We start from the raw sequence: 19544 nt of genomic DNA on the forward strand, positions 1-19544 counted from the left end.
TGCCTACTTTGATTGCCATTCTTGTAGTATATTATTATATTTTAGCACTATTAGATGGTATGTGTGACTGGTTTACCTGTACAGGCTATGGATTCACCTTTGCTAACTAAGCTGGCTAGTTAGCTAGTGTTAGCTGAGAGCTTTACCCTCCATTCCACCCTCTCATCCATATATATGGTCACTTTTCTAAAAAAGCAAGATGAAGACTTGGGGTTTGAAAACAGCAGTCCATAAATCAGTGGATGACATCACCCCGTAAATACTATCTGACATATATACAGTCTATCTGCGTAGTCTAAGTCCTTATATACTCATTGACTGGAAATTAGCAGATCTAGGAAACATAAGGTCATTGGCTGCTTTCTGATTAAACACATTTCCTTCTTTCCCTCATCTCATTTTTCATTCTGTCATTCATTCAAAACCTTAAGGCAATGCTAAACAAACTAATAACCACATCTCGGCAGGAATCTCTCCCTCACTCTTTATTCTGCTACTCTCAGCCCCTTCCTCCTCTCATGGGGGATTTATTAGGGTGGGGAAACAGTAAATTATGACTTTGACTAAGCTTGCAGAGACACGCCTCGACATCACACAGCCATTTAGCCGACCCCAAAGAGACAAATTTTAATAGTCCAAAGAATTACGGCCTCAGCACTACACCTCTGTCAAATGCACTACATCATCACTCTTGAAGAAATGATTGTTATTGAAGTTTGGAGGTTGTGCTATGACATGTTTTAATGCATTCAAACCGAGCGAGGAATGGGTTGTAGGTAAAATAAGAGAAGTGTGATCACTGTAATAACACTCAGGACCTTAGGGTTTTCTGGTTTGTGTGTGTGTGTGTGTGTGTGTGTGTAAGCATGCTGACTGAACAGTAGGCGGACAAGAACATTTTATAAGGCGTCTCCATTGTTTCTTTGGAACAATTTACACAATTATATCTGCATTTCCTGAAAACACACTACGTGTATGAAGATAAGGATGACTGTACATGCACACACAAGCACGCACACTGTCAAATTATGAGGATGTTTCTTGGTTTTGCTTACAGGTGAAGTCATTCCTGTGGTAAAAGCTGGAATGCTGAGATGATTAAAAAAAGCCAGCGAAAGACATCCAAACTATGCCTGTTGATCCGGCACTAACTACAGCTAACAAGATGTTGCTGAATCAAAGTGGGAGGTCCACATTTTAAGACCAAAAACCAAACAACATTGAATTTGCACAGTTGTAGAAAATAGTGGGCAGTTGTATCTGTATATTCAGCCAGTATGTCTATGTCAGAGAGAAGACTGCTGTGGTCTGCAGTCATCCACACTGGTTACAGCAACCCTAGTCACAGTTATTAACGTATCCATAGAATGCCAGATATTTGCTATATTTGCCAAATGGTGGGAAAGAGTGAAAGATTTATTGTATTACCCTTTACAACTAGTGCAGCTGGGACTTTTAGAGAATGGGATTTCTCAATCTGGAACGTTGGGATTCCAGTTGGAATATTTAACAAGATTAACAGTTAAATATAATATGTCATCTGGTAATGATAACTAATAACAAGTAACTAAAGTTATTAGGATCCATACTTATATATGGGCTGATATTAGCTATCTGCCATGGTATCAGCGAAAAAGTCAGCACGAAACAGAAGAAAAACATTCGAGTCATTAAAACATTTGCATCCCACACACTCACTTGGCAAAATGAATTATGGAATAAAAACGTATAGCTGTGCTACGTAGCAACAATGTGAGTGATCAAGAGAAAACTACAGAATACTGCTGTGCAACACATGACAGCTCTGAGGTATGCCAGTGTGTCATACCTGCCCAGAGCTCCTGTCATCGCTTTAGTAATAATAGGCCATTTCCACCTTATCAGCCCTGCAGCTTTTTGGACCCCACTGACTGAAGAAAAGGTACAGAGGCGAAGACTAGACTGACTGTATATGCGTTCATGTTAGTGTGTGTGGCAAATGATGATCATCACTAAACCGACTTCCCCCTGAAGCAAAACCACAACTAACCACAGCACTGCTCTCTCTCTTATTTTATTGATAACATCTCACAAGTCTGATGGGCCTTGAGTCATGCCAGTCTATCCTCGGAAAGCACACTATAGATCACTTGGGAGTAGAGACATCATAAAGGTACAGATGGTCCTCGTGTGTGTTTGTACACAAAATCTGTGGGAAAGGTGTGCAGCGGAAAATGGTAGGTTTGTTTCGACGTGCCTTTCCTGACCTTAAAACACACCTCGTTGAGCAAATAAGAGCACAAAGCAACACAGCTCAAAGAAAATCTGTGTATTTCTTAAAGAGCTTAACAATCAGGCCAACTTATGGAGTCAGAGTCATGAATCATCAACAGCCAATCAGATGTCAAGGCTTTGATTTTATTTTCAAAGAATCTGCTGATTAGTTTCTTTTATTCAGTAAGAGTTTCTTTATAAAAGAATGGGAAAAAAATGTTCCCATTCACATAAAAGTAAACATAAAATTGCTCAGTCTGCAAAATATAATTTACACATGCTTAGATTTCTTTTCTAACCCGTCTCGACTATTAGGGGGACTTTACTGCTGCTCTCTGTGTGAGTGTTGGAAGAGTGATGGATGTGTTCTGGACGTTGCAGTGAACAGCAGTATGTCAGGCATTGAGAGACAGCTGTTGGACCCCCAGTAAGGAAACTGTAACCAATAGACTCTGGAGCCAAACCAGCTCATTCCTCACATCACACACATGGATGAACTCTGAACGCGTCTGTTTGTTCCCCTGGCTATCCTTCCCTCCAGTCTGAAATACACATGTGGTTTAAGATATATAGTTGAGGACTAGAGTCCAGTATAGATATCAATATCAGTATTTGTTGCCCAATATGCAGTGATTTGAAATGTTTTGGTGCACAGTCAGGCAAAGTCTGACTAAATAGCTAATAAAGACAGACACACTAATTTTCTTTTTTAAACATATTTTAAACACACTACTTGTGTATATGCAAGGTATACCTGTTTGTTAATGCAAGTGATTGGTCAATCACATTTTAGCATGTAGACACGGTCAAGACAAACAGTGAATGTTTTGCCAGGCAGGCTGGTCTGAGTATTTCCATAACTGCTGATCTACTGGGATTTTCCCACACAACCATCTCCAGGGTTTACAGTAAAAAAGATGTTCTTCTAGTGTTATTTAAAAAAGCATTGCCTGGTCTGATGAGTCTCGATTTCTGCTGACATTCAGATGACAAGATCAGAATGTGGTGTGAGGAATATGAAAGCACGACTTCTTTCTGACTTATATGAACAGTTCAGGCTTCTGGTAATGGTGTTACAGTGTAGGGGATATTTTCTTGGCACAATTTCACCTCCTACAGATTAAGCATCAAACCTGGGTATTTATACTAACCACGTCTTTCCCTTTGAGATCACAGTGCACCCACCTTCCGATGACTGCTTTCAGCAGGATAAACACACAATGTCGAAATGATCAAATCTCAAACTGTCCTGTTAATATGGAGCAAAATACCTGAGGAATGTTTCACGCAAGTTGTCGACTCGTACCAAAATCCATCAGTTCCTTTTATCACTGCTAGCAACTTTTCCTGATGGTTGCATATTACAGCACATTAATGCCAAACTCATGATAGTGGAGTTTTTGGACACCTCAGGCGAATGAACACATTTCTTTCTACACCTTTTTTTAGACTTGGAAATAAGGTTACATTGATGCTAAAACCTATGCAGGGCTACTTTTCCCCCCCCAATCAAATCACAGGGTGACAAACACAACTGACGGTTTGTGTTGTCATAGCAACAAGACCAATAAACAAGCTCAGAATAGTGAAAATGACCTGTTGTAATACTGTAATTTCATTCTAGTCATCGACTAGGTGTTAATAATTGAAATCACCCAAGAATCATGTAGAGGAAAATTGAAAAAGGCTTCCATTCATTCCCTTTTCAAATGCCTCGTCTTGTGACCCCATTATAACGTGTGTGAGTCTTCACACGTTGAGACAAACAGCTCACACCTACAACACAATGCTCCTGATGCCATGTGTAGAAAAGCAAGCAGCTTTTAAAGAAACATAAAGATCCAGGTGTTAAACGTAATCAACAACAGTGTGGCTCAGCAGAGAGTTAAAGAAAAAGTGGATGAGAACGCTGCCGCGAACAGGAAGATGCAAATGAACACAACTTCTGTGAACTCTCGCTTTCCCTGGAGGGCTGGGAGTGGTTAGTTCAGACTGCAATGTGAGTTCTGTACCTGCTTGGCTTTGCCACCTTTATGTTGCACAGTTCAGTTAGAAAACAGCACAAACCTGAATTTCCTGGACCCAAGGCTGTAAATCATTACTCTGAAGTGTAAATGATTGTTTTGGTCTATCCATTAACTGTTTTCATGAGACTGGAATTTAAATGTCTAATCCACCAGAACTTCATTTGGGTGCACCAGTGACATATGACAATAAGTATTTATCTGGCCACTGAGAAAACAATTAAGTGTATTGCACAAGGCTTTGGCCATATAGCGAATCAATAGGAGTGTTGTTTACATGGGGGAATAGTAGAATTAAGTACAGAAGAAGCAGAAACACAAACAGAAGCCAAGAATAGATACAACCAAGCAACCTTATCTGAAAAGAGCTTTTGTGATTGTCAATGTCTACAAAGAAAGACTGACATTATCTCAGACACACAGAAGGTAAGGTAGAGTGGCAGTTCACGTGACCCTGCAACAAGTGGAGTTTTAATCAGATAATGCCACTGTTCACAGTCGCTGAGCTCACAGCTGCTACAATGTAAGACCTGCATTTTGTTCAGAAGGTCAAATGACAATAACCAGAGGTCAAGAATGTCTGACCTGCACTGCTTGATCGGGTAATTTTACAGCCAGACAGAAAACAGGTACTAACTGGTGGCTAAGCTTGATTGGCAAGTTGGTTTTATGATTGACTTAGCAGCATTTACTGACAAATAATTAAAAATAGACAGCAAAGCTTTGTGGAAGGAGATGATTAATCAGTGAAGATCACTTCTGTTGGATGACAGAAATACTGAGGTTAGGATATCCCAAGCTCTTATGTTGGTGAGCGCTGCCATTTTTGCCTCTGTTAGCCTTTGTTAGCCTCTATTAGCTCATGTTAGTTGGTGTTAGTCACGTTTTCTTTGAAAAGGATAACACTGTTATACTCAAACACTACGTAAATAAACTCTCACACGATGTAAAGATTTAATCAAACTGTTTGGGTAAAAGTGTGATTTTTAGGACATTCGGGCCTAACATTAGCTAGCATAATGTTAGCTTATAACCAGCTGTTGTTTAGCTAGCTCAGTAGCTGTCTGGAAATGGAAGGGTTGCACCGCCTTTCTCTACCATGTATTTTTAATGGATTAATTCTAAGTTTGTGAGACTGCATCAGTTTGTTGGAATACATAATTACACATTTATCAATGCATATTTATGGGTACAATATTCTTTTTTCCTATTAAATAACCTAAAAAAGAACTGACAGTACCTTTAGCATGCAAAAATTCAGTATAGTTTCATATTTGGCCCCAGTGATGTGCAGGATGTACCTTGCTTTTTGGTGAATGTTAACTCGGAAAGGCTCCAGCTCCACTCCAAGCCTAAGTTTAAAAAACACACTTATGAAAAAGGATGGATGGATCTTTATAAACTCTATCTCAAAACTCCTTCAGCTTGCCTGCATTTATGTTTAAGTGAGAGGAAATGCTGTAGCTCATCTGCAGGCATTAAAGTTCTATAATGAGTCTATTAAGAGACGATAGGTACATTATAGACTTGGCAATCAATCCTGGCAGTGTTTTAGAAGACCCTGAGTAGAGTGTAGTGCTCAACATCCCAGTGTACTGGCGTTAGTACCTGGGGAAGGACACTGAGCGCTTCTCTCTCTCAATGCATTTTTTGGAGGGTTAGGAGTTGGCGAAAGGCCTAGGGCACTAGTGCAAGTAGCACTGGCCAATATCCTACTTTGCTGCAGTGCATTACAGTTTGCACTGAAGTATCAGAAGAGCGAGGATGGAGCAGTCACAGAGGGGTCAGTGAGGTTGCAGACATTACTGTTTTACAGTGCTTATCTCCTCCAATAGAAACTATCCCCCAATAGCTCCTCTAATGACTTGGGGCTGATTCTTACCATGAACGTGATGCACACCCACAGCCAAAACACACAAACAGATCTTCACTGTAACCCAATCTGTAATTTGATTAGAGGCTGAAGGTAGAAAGCAGCACGGAGGTCATTTTCAAACATCACATGGGATGATGGGAGATAGAGAGAGCCATTGTTGTTTTTTGGTTCTGCTCCGTAACAGAGGTGTCAGGACTGCTGCTAAACATCGAGCTGTTTTCACACATGCAGATGAACTGAACTTTTCTCAACATTACCTGGTGGAACAGCTTTAAAAGAATCCAAATGTCAGAGTAAGTTGCAACTGACATTAAACAAACCTTACCCTAGCAGCTCCCTTACTCCCAATGAAGCCAGTGTGGAAATTAAACAGGTAACTATTCAGAAAATTCAAGGTGGGCAACCTAAGAAAGTGACCAGTAGAGCAGGGCGATATGGCCAAAAATATTTATCACGATATATATTTGAAAATTTGCGATAACGATATAACCGACGATATAATTGATGCGAGACAAAATACAACTCCACAACATTACTAGCGCAAAAAGACAACCTTCCATTTATTTTCACTTAAACAAGCTGGTTTTTATGTACATTAAAGCTTTATAAAAATGTAACAGTGCAAATGCAAATTCCTTGCTGAAAGTTTAACCAAAAGGCATTTCCACTAGAAATGGGCTGACATATCCTGAGCATAACCATGTATAATATCCACTGAAGTTAAAAAGAGGTGCTTTGCAACATTAAACTGCAGTGTGCAGTACGTATTTTTCGGACCATAAGGTGCACGGGATTATAAGGCACATTAAGCGAAACAAAGCAGTCAGATAAATCAAACTTTATTCAACTCATTCTTCTTGCTTCCTCCACTTCTGTACCATTGATTCATTAATGTTGAATTCTCTGGCAGCTGCTCTATTCCCATGTTGTTGCAGTATATTAATGACTAACCTCGTATTGTGGATGGATTATCTCAGTTGTTCTCCTGACTGAAGTTTGGTCCGTTTACAGCATCCTGCCATGCGATTGCATTTGTTTCTAACCATGAAGAACCTTCACGTTAACTTTTATAAGTGGAAAAGTGTTAGTGTTCGTCCTCCAGCTTCACTGTTTATGTTATGCTAACATAGCTGTGTCGCTAGCGATCACGTAGCACATCATTATATACCAGCTAGCCCAACTTCAGTAACCCTACAAACGTCACTGCTGTTTAGTTTCCTGTCTTCATTTATGTTGGAAGTGATAGCAGAGCTGTACGTTTGATTTTTTTTCAGAAATCTCTCAGTCAGAACATGCAATATCATGCTTAGGTAACTAGCGAAACTAGCGAGCTAACTTCCGCTAGCTTCCTGCTAACTTCTAACTCCGTTAAATGTAATAACTTTTGTTTTCATGGATGCCTGGAAGTTAAACTTTATAGTTACACCTGGTAAAGCAGCAATGCTGATCGTTTTATTAAAGATGAAAGAATTTAGACAGTTTTTAACTCTTAAGTGATGCTGCAGTGTTGTTTGAGTTTAGGACCCAGATTACTCCCAGATTTAAGAGCATCTTAGTCCGACAAATACGACAATAACAACGGCCGCTTGCATGTTCTGCAAAAAAATGTGCTTTGTTGTGTATCTGACGGACAAACACCAAACCAGTTCCACATCACGGAAGTTGCACCATTTTTACAAACCAATTCTGGTTCATCTGTTTCACTCAACAATCGGCCATGTGCGTATGAAAACAAAGGCACTGCGCATGCGCGTTTTACTCCCATTCTATTGCGATATTTCATTTTCCTATCGTTGCCTAACATTATACCGGTATTACCGTGAACGGTATAATATGGCCCAGCCCTAGTGACCAGACTTGATTCTCCCAACACTGTCTGGAATTTGGGCGTGAAAACGACGGTTCGATGGATATCTCCCGACGATGTGTTTTCATTCATCTTTAACACTCTACATCAAAGGTCTTCTGCAACTGTGCATCTATTTTCAGTGGTAAAAATACGTCTTTTTACTGATTTGAGTTTATACAGGCACATCTATACACGAAGACTAGAACACAGACAAGACAACAGTGGATTGGAGCTCATGGGGTTTATCACACACTATTGATAAGAAAGTTATCACCAAATATGAGAAACTGTACACCAAATATTGACTTGCAGCTCTTTTAAAGGCTAATGTGTTGTCCTGTCCCCGAAGGACAAAATTTTACTTCAATGCATGTGCAACTGAAGACATTTTGGGAGGGTGAGGCATTTTTTGGGTTGCATATAAAAGGTGGAGAGGATCTCTGTTTGAAACACTCGAGGCAAGGAGATCAGGTGCTGCAAAGTCCAAAGTGTGATCTACATCAACATGAAGGCCGTGAGTGTGCTTATACACGCTTCTGTACAGTTTACAGATGAGTATGTGTAAGAGTCACACTATCCAAAACGTAACAGGAGGATGTCTTGGTTGAAAAAAGCATCCTGACAATGTATCAAAAGGCAAAGGAAATCCATTATACCTCAGAGCTCCCTCTGTCTTCATCTATGTATCTGTATCTCTAGCTCCCTGTTAAAAGACGAGGCCTGGAGGGCTGGAGAAAACATACAAAGCTTCAATCCACACGTCTTAGTCAGGTCCTTTGAAATGCTTACAGATGCCTAAGCCGCTCCGCCTGTAGGTGACAAGTGTGACCGAGGGTGTGGTGCATGATTTGCCTACTCCACCTCCGCTACTCTGTATTAAAAAAATAAGCTACTCTAGACTGTTCCATGTGCACTCATAAATAAATATCTGCTTGATTTGACTATGTATAAGCTCATACGACTAGTTCCTGTTAGTTCTATGGTTACACGTTAATGTGTCACTGTTTAAACACAAGAATTTTTTCCCCTTAACTTGACAAGACGGAGTTACTGTCAGAGTACAACACAGTGTGCCAGGAGGTTGAAAGCTGACACCAATGATGACAGCAGTGTGGCGACAGATATTGCTATGGATCAGGGTTCAAATCCCCTCATGATAATAAACACTCAGGCCGCAGAAGTGCCTTGGAGCAAGATCTAAAGCTAAAGAGTGATTTTTATGCATTCTAAATGTCCGATCATTTCAGAAACTGGCTTCATCAATATGTTGAACATTTAAAATAATGTTTCTCGTGCTTAGATTCAGGGAAACTCCTGACTTTTACTCAGAGATATTTGTTATTAATGTTAATGGACAGTACAACAGTGTTTTCAAAAATTTAAAAAATCAGAGAAACTAAAACGTATGTTTGGATGTTCAGATGAGCCAGTCATACGTTCTAGTGGGCTTTAGAAAACATCTATTACTGTAAAACTGTGCCTCAGTAAGTGGGACGATATGGGCAACTATGTGGCTTTGTAAAGTAATTGTTGTCTCCTGCTTTTCTCTGACAGAGCAGACACCCCATAATACATTCAGAAAAAAAGACACCTGAAAACACCTGTAAGAAACAAGTCAAACCTCAGATAATGTTAACATTTTGTTAAAACATGACTTAGACTCATTTCTGGGGAATGTAATTCAATACAACCATGCTAGGAGCCCTAGGCTAATTGCTAGCAAGCTAGGTACAGAAGGGCTTTGAGCTAATGCTAGCATTCTGGCTGGTGCTCTCATAATGAAACTTACATTACTTGGACTTGAGCAGACCCTCGCAGACTTTCAGAAGACACAAAATTCACCGAAACAGATAATTCGCCAAAGTAAAGCGTGAGGAAACTACCACAAAAATGAGCTCAGAGCCAGCTGAAAGCCCGCAGCCTCAGTATGAGCAATAAAAGGATCAAAGATGTAGCTATCAACACACATGCAGGGATTTCATGAAAATGTAACATTTTGAGAAAATCAAATGCTGACAGCAAGTGAGACAAAAAGAGCCAACAATTTGAGAAGCAAGCGTGCATCAACAAGTTTGCACACAGAAATTAATAACTGTCAAGATTACACCTGTCACTGGCTTCTTCCCTGGCTGAAGGGGAAATGACTAAAACTGACACCTCTGTGAACACAATCTGGCATAAAGTCCTTCTGTGGAGTCCAACAACACTCACACAGGATCAGTGTTAAAGCCCCAATCAAGGAGGTTTTCTATGAGAGGGTAATTACAGAGAGATATCAGCTTTCAGGAAAGCTGCTGAGAGAAACGTTATCAGCCAACTCTAATGCAAAGGGGATTTCTATTGAAACCTGGTATTTAATCCATCAAACAATATATGGAACAACCTTCTTGATAGTAATTTTCTTTTATTTAGAGTAAGGAGAGCTATGTTGGTCACTTTTTATGAAATCTTCTTGGATAGCATTTCAGCAGAAGGGCACGTTTTTGTTTAGTTTTTAATTAAGCAACGGCCCTTTAATGCCAAACAGATATTGGTCTGTTTGTGCCTATGATCTCAATCCATTTAAGCCGTTTGACATTTCATCCTAATACCCGCATTGTCAGTGCCAATGCCAAGTCTTTGTGACGATCACAGCCAAAGGTACTGCACATAGGGCACTACACAGGTATCAAAAAATGTTCCTTAGCAACGACTAAGATTACACTTCTTGGGGAAAAAAAAAAGGAATGGTGAACGGCAGAACAGAGTGGATGGAGTACATTTATGAAATGTTCTTCTTACCTTCTTCCAAGCTTTTTAACCCTCTCGAGGCAGGCGTTGCCGATTTGCAACAGTTAACCCTTGTATGGTGTTCGGGTCTGTGAGATCCGTGTTCAGTTTTTTTCAAAAGAAAAATTAAACAATTAATTATTTTTTTCACGTGTAAATGTGTTGTGTCTTTCCACTCACTCCACTTGATTATAACTGATTTATTTATAACATTTTATATAAAAGAAAAACGAGAAGCACATTAATTCATAAATGTGATCTAACAAAGGTAAAGGGAAAAAATTAACCATGTTTGCTGTTCATATGTCTTGTAATTGGGATGAAGTAAACATCTGTTGAGTAATTTAACATAAAATTGTTTGATAGTGTTAATTTGGAAAGCCAAAACTCTAGCGGGTCCACCAGACCCATGAACACTGGCTGAGTAACAAAAATACGAACACCACACAAGGGTTAAAAACTAACAACCTGATTACCCCACATACATATTTTATGAGTTTTTTTTACTCAGAAGTACCACTGCAGGACTTGGTTGTGCATTAGCAACAAAAAGTTTAATTTGAGCCTGAGAGGGTTAAAAGTAGTTGTGGTTTTTCATGTGAAGCATGACGGCAAGTTATGGGTTGATGGCAAATTCTCTGTACTAACTGTTAGTTAGCCATTAACATTGACTTTCTTGAGTTGCCTGCAACAACATGATGAGTTTAATAAGCATAAGATGTTTTCCACATAAACTCTGGAAAGCACTGTAAGAATGTAGCCAGGACTTATTCTGAAGTTGTTCCTCACCTTTTGAAGTACTGTGTGGGGTTTAGACTAAGGTGTAGCGCAGGTAAGAGACCACATACATAATGATTTGCTTGCTGGGAATTCACATGACTATTACCTGGCGCTATTCTTATGATGTCACCAATCAGAACTTTTGTGTTCCCCCATAGTCTTGTAACGTCTAGAACATTTCAGGGCTGCTGAGGATGTGTACAAATAGCTTTAGTTACACAAGCCAGCTGACTGCTTTAGCATTACATCTGCCGGAGAAATGGAAAAGGTGTATTTGTTAAAACATCAGATGAAATTGCCTACACGTTAATGCAAAGCGTTAAATATAAGCATTGATTTTACAGCAAATTGCAACTTAGTATTTATCTGGTATTGTCTAAAGCAATAGCATGGTGGTTGTGTTTGTCAAATCACAGTAAGAAGGCCCTGGGTTCAAATCCACCGGCTGGCTGAGGCCTTTCTGTGTGGAGTTATACTCTGGGTACGTTGACTTTCTCACACGGTGCAAAGGCTAACTGATGATTAACCCAGTGACCCTGAATTGGAAAAGTGGAAGAAGACGGAAAGACCTTCAAAAGCCACTCAGAGCACACTAACATTATGATAGTAAGGGCAATTTCTGGATAACTAGGTTGGTGTTCACAGTCTTCCTTTCTTACAAGTAGTCTATAGCAGTAAGCAGTTGCACTAACTGCACTTTGTGTTGGATACATTCATACACCTCTGCCAAGTGAGATTCCAAAAAGTTCAGGGCTACAGTGCATGTGTGAAAATGGTCTAAATGTGATCCACCGGCAAGAGCTGCTGCTGAATTATTTCAGCTGCGGACCAGGTGGCATCTTAAGTATTTAAAGTAGAGGTTGGAAAATGAGTTTATCACTTTATGGCCCGTGAAAATGAATGCTTTACTTCCTCCTGCCTTCACTCTAAAGCTAAGAGCAACCTGGACACTAGAGGGTAAATATCAGTGATGGACCTAAGAGCCAAACCATTCGAGGTTTGCAATAACATCTTTTAAAGTTTGCCTTAAAACAGTTAGTAGCAACTAAAATTTGCATTAAAAAGTTTTAAACTGATGCTACATACTGTATGTTTCAAATATATCCTCATGCGGTCTGAAGTTTAGTAATTGGCATCCCAGAGCACAAGTTGAACAGAGTCACATTATGTTGTTACCAGCACATATTAGTACAAAATCTGGACACTCGGTATGCCACCTACATGTGACTGCTATTCTAAATTTGTCAGTGTTGCTCTGACAACAAGTCAACGTCAACTGCACTTGGAGCCAGCGTCAGCAAGGAGGAAGGGAAAATAAACAAGAGGGTTGTCGCTAAAAGCAGGGAAGCAGAACTTTATCTAGCAAGTTCTGACTTTTCTTACTCGATGTTTAATTCGCTTGAGGGTCATTCTCAAAAAATGAGACATGACCCTCCTCCATCACAGTCGCACTTGTCATTCACTCAGGTGGATGACAAAGTAGGTGAAATTCTCAGCCCCCACCCCTCCAACCCGCCATCGCCACTTAACATTCCAGCAGCTGGTCATAGCATATCGTGACGCATGTAATGTCACACTCGTGAGCCGTTAGCAAGCAGCAGAGCCCCCCCCTCCCCTGCATCACCTCCCTGCTGTGAGACACAAAGAAGAGTATTGTGTATTCTGAGTCAGAGAGAATGAAAAAGAAAGCGAGACAGAAGAGAGAGGTGCGTCCAGTTACAAGGACCACCCCTCCACCACCCAAAACCTGTCACCGTCTCACTGTCTTGAAGCATGTAAACAAGCAGCAGGCAAACAAGAGATAGCCTTACCCAAGAGTGTGCGTGTGACCGAGAGGGAAGGGGGGGAGGGGTCGTCTTTAAACAGCACATCCTTCGACACGATTCAAAAATGCACAAAATCACACACTCAAACTTACAGAAAAGCCAAAACTCTAAGGTAGAACCACATTTTTACTTCCTAACCCATCTCTAACCCAAACCCTGGGCATGGGTGTTTGCAAACAAACACCCCCACTCCTTTGAAATCCCCACAGCAAACACACTTGCATGATGGGAAGGCACCTCACTTTCTAGCTGACTTTCCGGGCAGCTACAAGAGATTTCCTGCTGGAAACAAAAGCATGAGGATTAAGTCTGCGGGAGGAAACGTGTCTGAAGTAAAAAAGGTGGACGGATAAGACAGATTTGGATGTAGTTAGATAAGCAGATAATACTTTGGCCGGGAGGCATAGTCGATGTGAAATATCGTTTTTGATCTGGGAGAAAGTAAAATGAAATCTCCAACAAAGACAGTTTTCTGTCATATTTCACACAAATTAGAAGCGATTCCTTTAGTGAGAAAAAAAGTGGATCCTTGTCTAACTTATCAGTGCGCGGCCATATTTCTTTTCGCAGCCAAAGACGGCATCAAGCAGACAGCTTTAGATCCTTAAACGTCCCTCGACTCTCTAGCCTGTAATTGAGGATTCAGACATCAGTGGAGTTCCACAGTGACCTGTCTTGATCCCCTGGTATTTACACTTCAAACTCTAGACTACAGCCTGGAGGTGCACATGCCCACATAGCAAAACACACACACACACACACACACACACACACACACACACACACACACACACAACTACAACACATTAGCCCACAGTAAATGTACAAGATTAAGCATGAATGCGATTCCTTTCTCGCTCATTGAGCACACAAACAGAGACGAGGAGATACGAACACTGTTATTACACTTGATCTGTGTTCTTCTCTACCCCGCCTCAGGCCAAAGACTCAATTGCATTTTCAGCTCTAACAAATAAAGTGCTTTAGACACGGCTGGCCACACATAGGACAAAAGTGTATGGAGCAAGTTAAAAACAATATAACTGTGATATCTTTAACCTGCTATTTTGAGCATTTTTTCCATCTTTATTTTCCTGTTAAAGACGAAAATGTGGGAGAGAGGTCCCGAGCCGAGCCGCCCGCTCAACCAGGTGAGCTAAACTAGCACCCAGAAATTCCGCCTTCTGACTTCAATTGGAACGCATTAATTCACTTCCTATTGCTCACGTTGCTGCCAGAAAACATACATACAACGTATCGTATCGTGAGTGACATATTTCATTATTAAAAGGGGAAAGCGAGGCTCAGTGTGCACGTCTGCATGCCTTACAATTTACTTACCTACAAGACCGATAACTATTTATAGGTCCTCAAAGACTGAAAAATACATTCATGAGGACATCTACTCATCCCTACTGCCAACAGCTGCCCATGTGCACTTTCACAAGGGTTTATAATCCCAACATAAGGGTCTACACTAGGATCACCTTTAGGACTGTCAATCCATGCATGAATTCAGTGTGGACTGAGGCACTGAACCTACTAATCAACATCAACGCATTAAGCCACGTGCCCAAACCTATAACATTAGACGCACGCAAAATGGAAAGGACAAGCAGCTTGACAAGTGAGCGAGACAGAGACAGACAGGCATGGTAGAGAAAGGAGGACAGTAATCTAATAAGTTCCTGTAACGACTCAGGACAGATTTAGCCTCAACAGGCACATGGAAGGAGAGCAAAACTATGCAGGCGCATGTTCGAGCAGTGAGAACCTTTTTGAGGAAAGTACAAGAAGTGACAGAGATAAAAACATGGTGATAGAGAGGGAAGAGGCTTGGGGAAATCGGTTATCGGTTGCTGTGCATGCCAAACGCCAAACACACTGACACAACAGGAAAACTTTAAAGCCAGTGCGATTGGCCAGTTAGAAAGTTTGAATATCACATATCAGGAATAGTTGTGGAACACGTTTCAAGTTAATGCATTTCTATTTCCATTATTGACATTGACTTAAGAGACCAGACTTTTATCCAGCTGTTGTTGGTGAAATGCACAAAAACAGCTACATCACAATTCTCTCTTCCTCCTTCTTTTCCCTATAGTCCGCCCCCTGTCTGTCCCATCCATCAGCCTGAGGTCATGTGTCATGTGTAGAGGAGTTATTTCTCAGCACTGACTGTGTATGTAAATGCCCCATGTCCTGCTTTGATCTCACATGTGAAAGGTCATGTCTGCCTGTGCATCACCACAACTGCTTCCAGTAGAGGAACTCGAGGAAGAACACCAAGAACCAGGGACGGGGGCCAAAGAGAGGAAGGTTGGATTAGACTATGTTTTGGCTAAAGAGATTGAAAAGAATGAAAAGCCACAAAGAGCTGCATATTACACCCAACACTCTGCAGTGTATGATACAAATGCAACTACACTGATGTTTCCTTATAAATTGTAAAGCCGTGGTTCTCACAGGAATGTTTTTAAGTGGTCTGCCTGCTGAAATGAACCAATCAGAATACATTATTTTACTTGGCCTGAATTTAGAGCACACTCAAAGCTGAAGTTCCTGTCTTATGGCAGAAATCGAATTATGCATATTATAAAAGGGGAAAGCACAGAAAGTGGTGGGGGTCGTACAGGGACGAGAACAGAAATGTTACAAAGCTCTGCTATGCAACTCTTCCAACAGGATTAGGAGCCAAACCCATTGCAGGGAGGCTTGGCAAAAGCCCCATGGGGAAAAGATGGGGAAGCAAAAGGAGGCAGGAGGTGGAGGGAGGAGTGGGGTGAATGCATGCGTGTAGCATCATGCCGTCTCAGCTTGAGTGGAAAAAGACGATTTTGCATAAATCATTCCTAATTGTTTAAGTGATGGCGTGCTTTGCTGCATCAATGAGTTATATGGCACAACTCCTCCTATAGCCTGTTATTGCATGCTTTAACAATTATAAACCTTGCCCGAGATATAGTTTCCCTGGAAAAAGGGAAAAAAAACAGGCAATGCGTTTTGTATATATGATGAATGGGAGCTACAGAGATGAATAAGCTAGCAGCTAACATTATTGATCTGCCCAGTCCTAAAAAGGAACATGCACCAGCTTTATTGCTATTGACATTTGCCTTTCTTATGTGCTCTGTGTTCACAGTGGTTAATGAAACAGACTTACTTCAATCACATGTAAGATTTCTACTGAGGTCAAACATTAATTAAGATATGTATAAAGTCCCGTTGCACCAACACTTAAAGGAACATGTGTAAACTCTCACCAGTACAGATCAGCAGACTGCTTTCAAGTGATTTCTGTTTTTTTTAGCGCTCCCAATTGAAGTGCATAAATTGCAACCACTGCAGGACAAACAAATCTGGCTGCCGTTCATCTGTAGTGAGTGTAGCCTGACAGCCCACTGTGAGGCTGCATATGACAGGTATCCATGTTTATTTACACCTGGCCACCCCATCACAAGGGCTGGCCAGGCGAGTTGAGGATATCCTGAACTTTTCTGTGATAAAGTGTTGCTGTATTTTCTGCTGTTAGCCTCTGTTAGTGAAACATCCTTTGAAGTGGATCTAACATCGCTAAACTCCAACAAGTAGTGAATAAACTTGCATACAGTGTGAGAATGTAAACAACTCTTTATCAGAGGAAAAGGTAACATTAGCTGGCATGATGTTAGCTAACAACCAGCTGTTGCTGTTTAGCCAGCTCGTTGTCAGCTGTCCGGAGGATCACATGTCTAATCTGCTGACAATAAGTAATTGTGACAGTATCAAGAATAAATAAGTATATTTATTCAAGTTTTTTGTGTCTTACAGCTCTGTCTTAAGTTCAGGAGATAAGGCCTGAGGTGAGGAGGAAGAGGATGAGGTGAAAATGAAAGAGCAACGGTGGAGAAAGGCATAATGACACGAAGAAAACATACATGTACAAGTGTTAAATGTCATATATAGTTTGAAAGAGGTAACTTCAAGCTGCGTCTCGAGACACGTACATAAAATGTGATTAGGTTAAATAGCGATGTCTATCTCGCCACTGCATTCAAGATGGCAGGGCAACGTGGCGGAAGATGTAATTATACACTAATCTATGTATATTTGTCAAGAAAATGTTTTTTGTCTATTAAAGAACCTAAAAAATTGACTTACTGTACAGTTAAGAACATCAATTATTATTCAGACTGCAAACTTCATGACAAAAGACAATCTTGGCCTTTAGTTTTTCAATTCTGGCCACCAACCAGCATGGTTTGCTTGGTTTTACAGCCGTGAGTGGAACAAAAGAAAGCTGGCTGACCAGTTTCATTTACAGTAAAACTCAAATAGTTTCTGCTGTACCCACTCACAAACCTGTCACTGTCAGGACTTTGGTGCACCAAATGTTTACATATAATCTTACATATAGCAGAAAAAAAACAAAGAGTAGGTACATTACACTCAAATAAAGTACAGCTATGTCTTTGTGCTCATCATAAAATGACAGATACTCATCTTTCAGAAAACAGAGAAACCCCAAAGGTTTAAAGTGAAATTTGACAAGCTAAGATAAGAGCTCTTACAACCGGAACACACAGCCCACAGCTGTGGAGCAGAGCTACCACACACACACACACACACGCACACACACACACACACTGAGGGAGATTGAGGACAGATGGAACAGTGTTGTGGCTAGCAAAGTGTGTTAAGTGAGTGTATCTCGGTAGAGTTATCAGAGCATTCTTGTGTTTCAGCAGAGAGCTCGGGAAACATTCTCAGGCCTCCTGTTTGCCAGAAGAAAAGCACCTGTGCATGACTTACACAGGTTTTAGGAGGAACTTTGATTAGTAGCATAAGAAGAGTGACAGCTTTCAACCTTTCCCTCTCTAAATGAGACAGTGCTCACTTCAATACATCAATAAGTGGTCTTATGTTCTGCTGATGGGGCTTGTTTAAATGAAAATAATACGGTGTCATCACTCTCATTGTCAGATGTATAACTAGTCACAACCTATTCAAATGATATGTGGAAAAGGTACGCACACCCACAGAAAGACCCAGTATGAACTGGGCCTGATGAAAGGGATACAAAGAGGTCTGCCAACAATTAGACTGGATCCATACGTATACACTGTATAGCAATATGATTTGGTTCTGGTCCTGAACTGGAATTTGGACCTAATTTAGATTTGCGACAAAGAAGAGGTCAAAAAATAACTACACAAAGAGGGGGAAAAAGCCAGAGGGAACCTAATTTAAGACGGACTGAAACACAGCTGGTGTACTGACTCACAGTACTTGTTAACTTGCTGATAGCCTAAAATTCCCCAAAGGCTTTCCTCTCCAGAAAGCCCAAAGGTCAAAAGGCCAAGCCATCAGCAGTAATGGTTGCTTAACACTTGACATCACGAAAAGAAGGGAAAAAAAACAGGGGGTTGGAGCTCTTCAGTGTAAGTGTGCACATCTGTTTAATTGTGCATGAACGTGTGTGTACTTATATTTATGTGTTTGGGCGCACAAGGCCACAACTAATTAAGAAGACTGCCTGCCCCCCCCCCTTAAGGGACCATCAAGAGGTCACTGTAGTCAAGGATACAGCAAGACCCGTCAGCTGTCAATGACAAGCATGAAAGCAGAGACAGCGAATGAGGGCTATACAGCCTGTAACCTGCTGAGCCGCTGGGGTCTCAGATGCTCCGCAGGTTGACTACAACAGCAATAAAGCACTTAGAAAAGGACAGTCAGCCTTTTGTCTGAGACAAAGACAAAGGCACAAGTCCTCCAGCAATGAAAGGTCTGCTTGTGAAAGCCTTGCACTGCCCTGTGAACCATGACATGGAGGTCTAGCTCGATTCCAGCTGCATTATCACACCAATGTTTCTGTCAGAATACAGAGAGGAGATTGCAAGACCAATATGGCTAACTGACAAAAAGACACACATTTTCTCACATGTAATTTCATCTTAAATACTTTTACCAGTCACAATGATCTACAGTGCAAAAAGCTAGACTGATGGACTGGGAATTCAGATTCCCCTGTTGTACCCTGGATCATAGCAGCTCATCTGCATTCTACCAACAAGTGCATATGTTAGGAGACATGACAGAGTAACAAAAAAAAGCTGGGAGAGCTCAACAGATCAAGCTGTGTTATGCTGTTTGCCCATTTTGGGGGGTTTAAAGTGCTCTGGTTGATC

General features: G+C 40.9%; 1 protein-coding gene across 10 annotated transcripts in view; it reads right to left on the bottom strand.

The window, feature by feature from the left end:
• The window catches only part of celsr1a (cadherin EGF LAG seven-pass G-type receptor 1a), a 95868-nt gene that overhangs the window by 71644 nt on the left and 4680 nt on the right, over positions 1-19544 (bottom strand). The gene's annotated exons all lie outside the window — the stretch shown is intronic.

This window comes from Mchenga conophoros, linkage group LG17, assembly GCF_057382185.1.
Source record: "Mchenga conophoros isolate Kocher_MC1m ecotype Shallow Benthic linkage group LG17, M_conophoros_male_GT1.1, whole genome shotgun sequence".
Lineage (NCBI taxonomy): Eukaryota > Metazoa > Chordata > Actinopteri > Cichliformes > Cichlidae > Mchenga > Mchenga conophoros.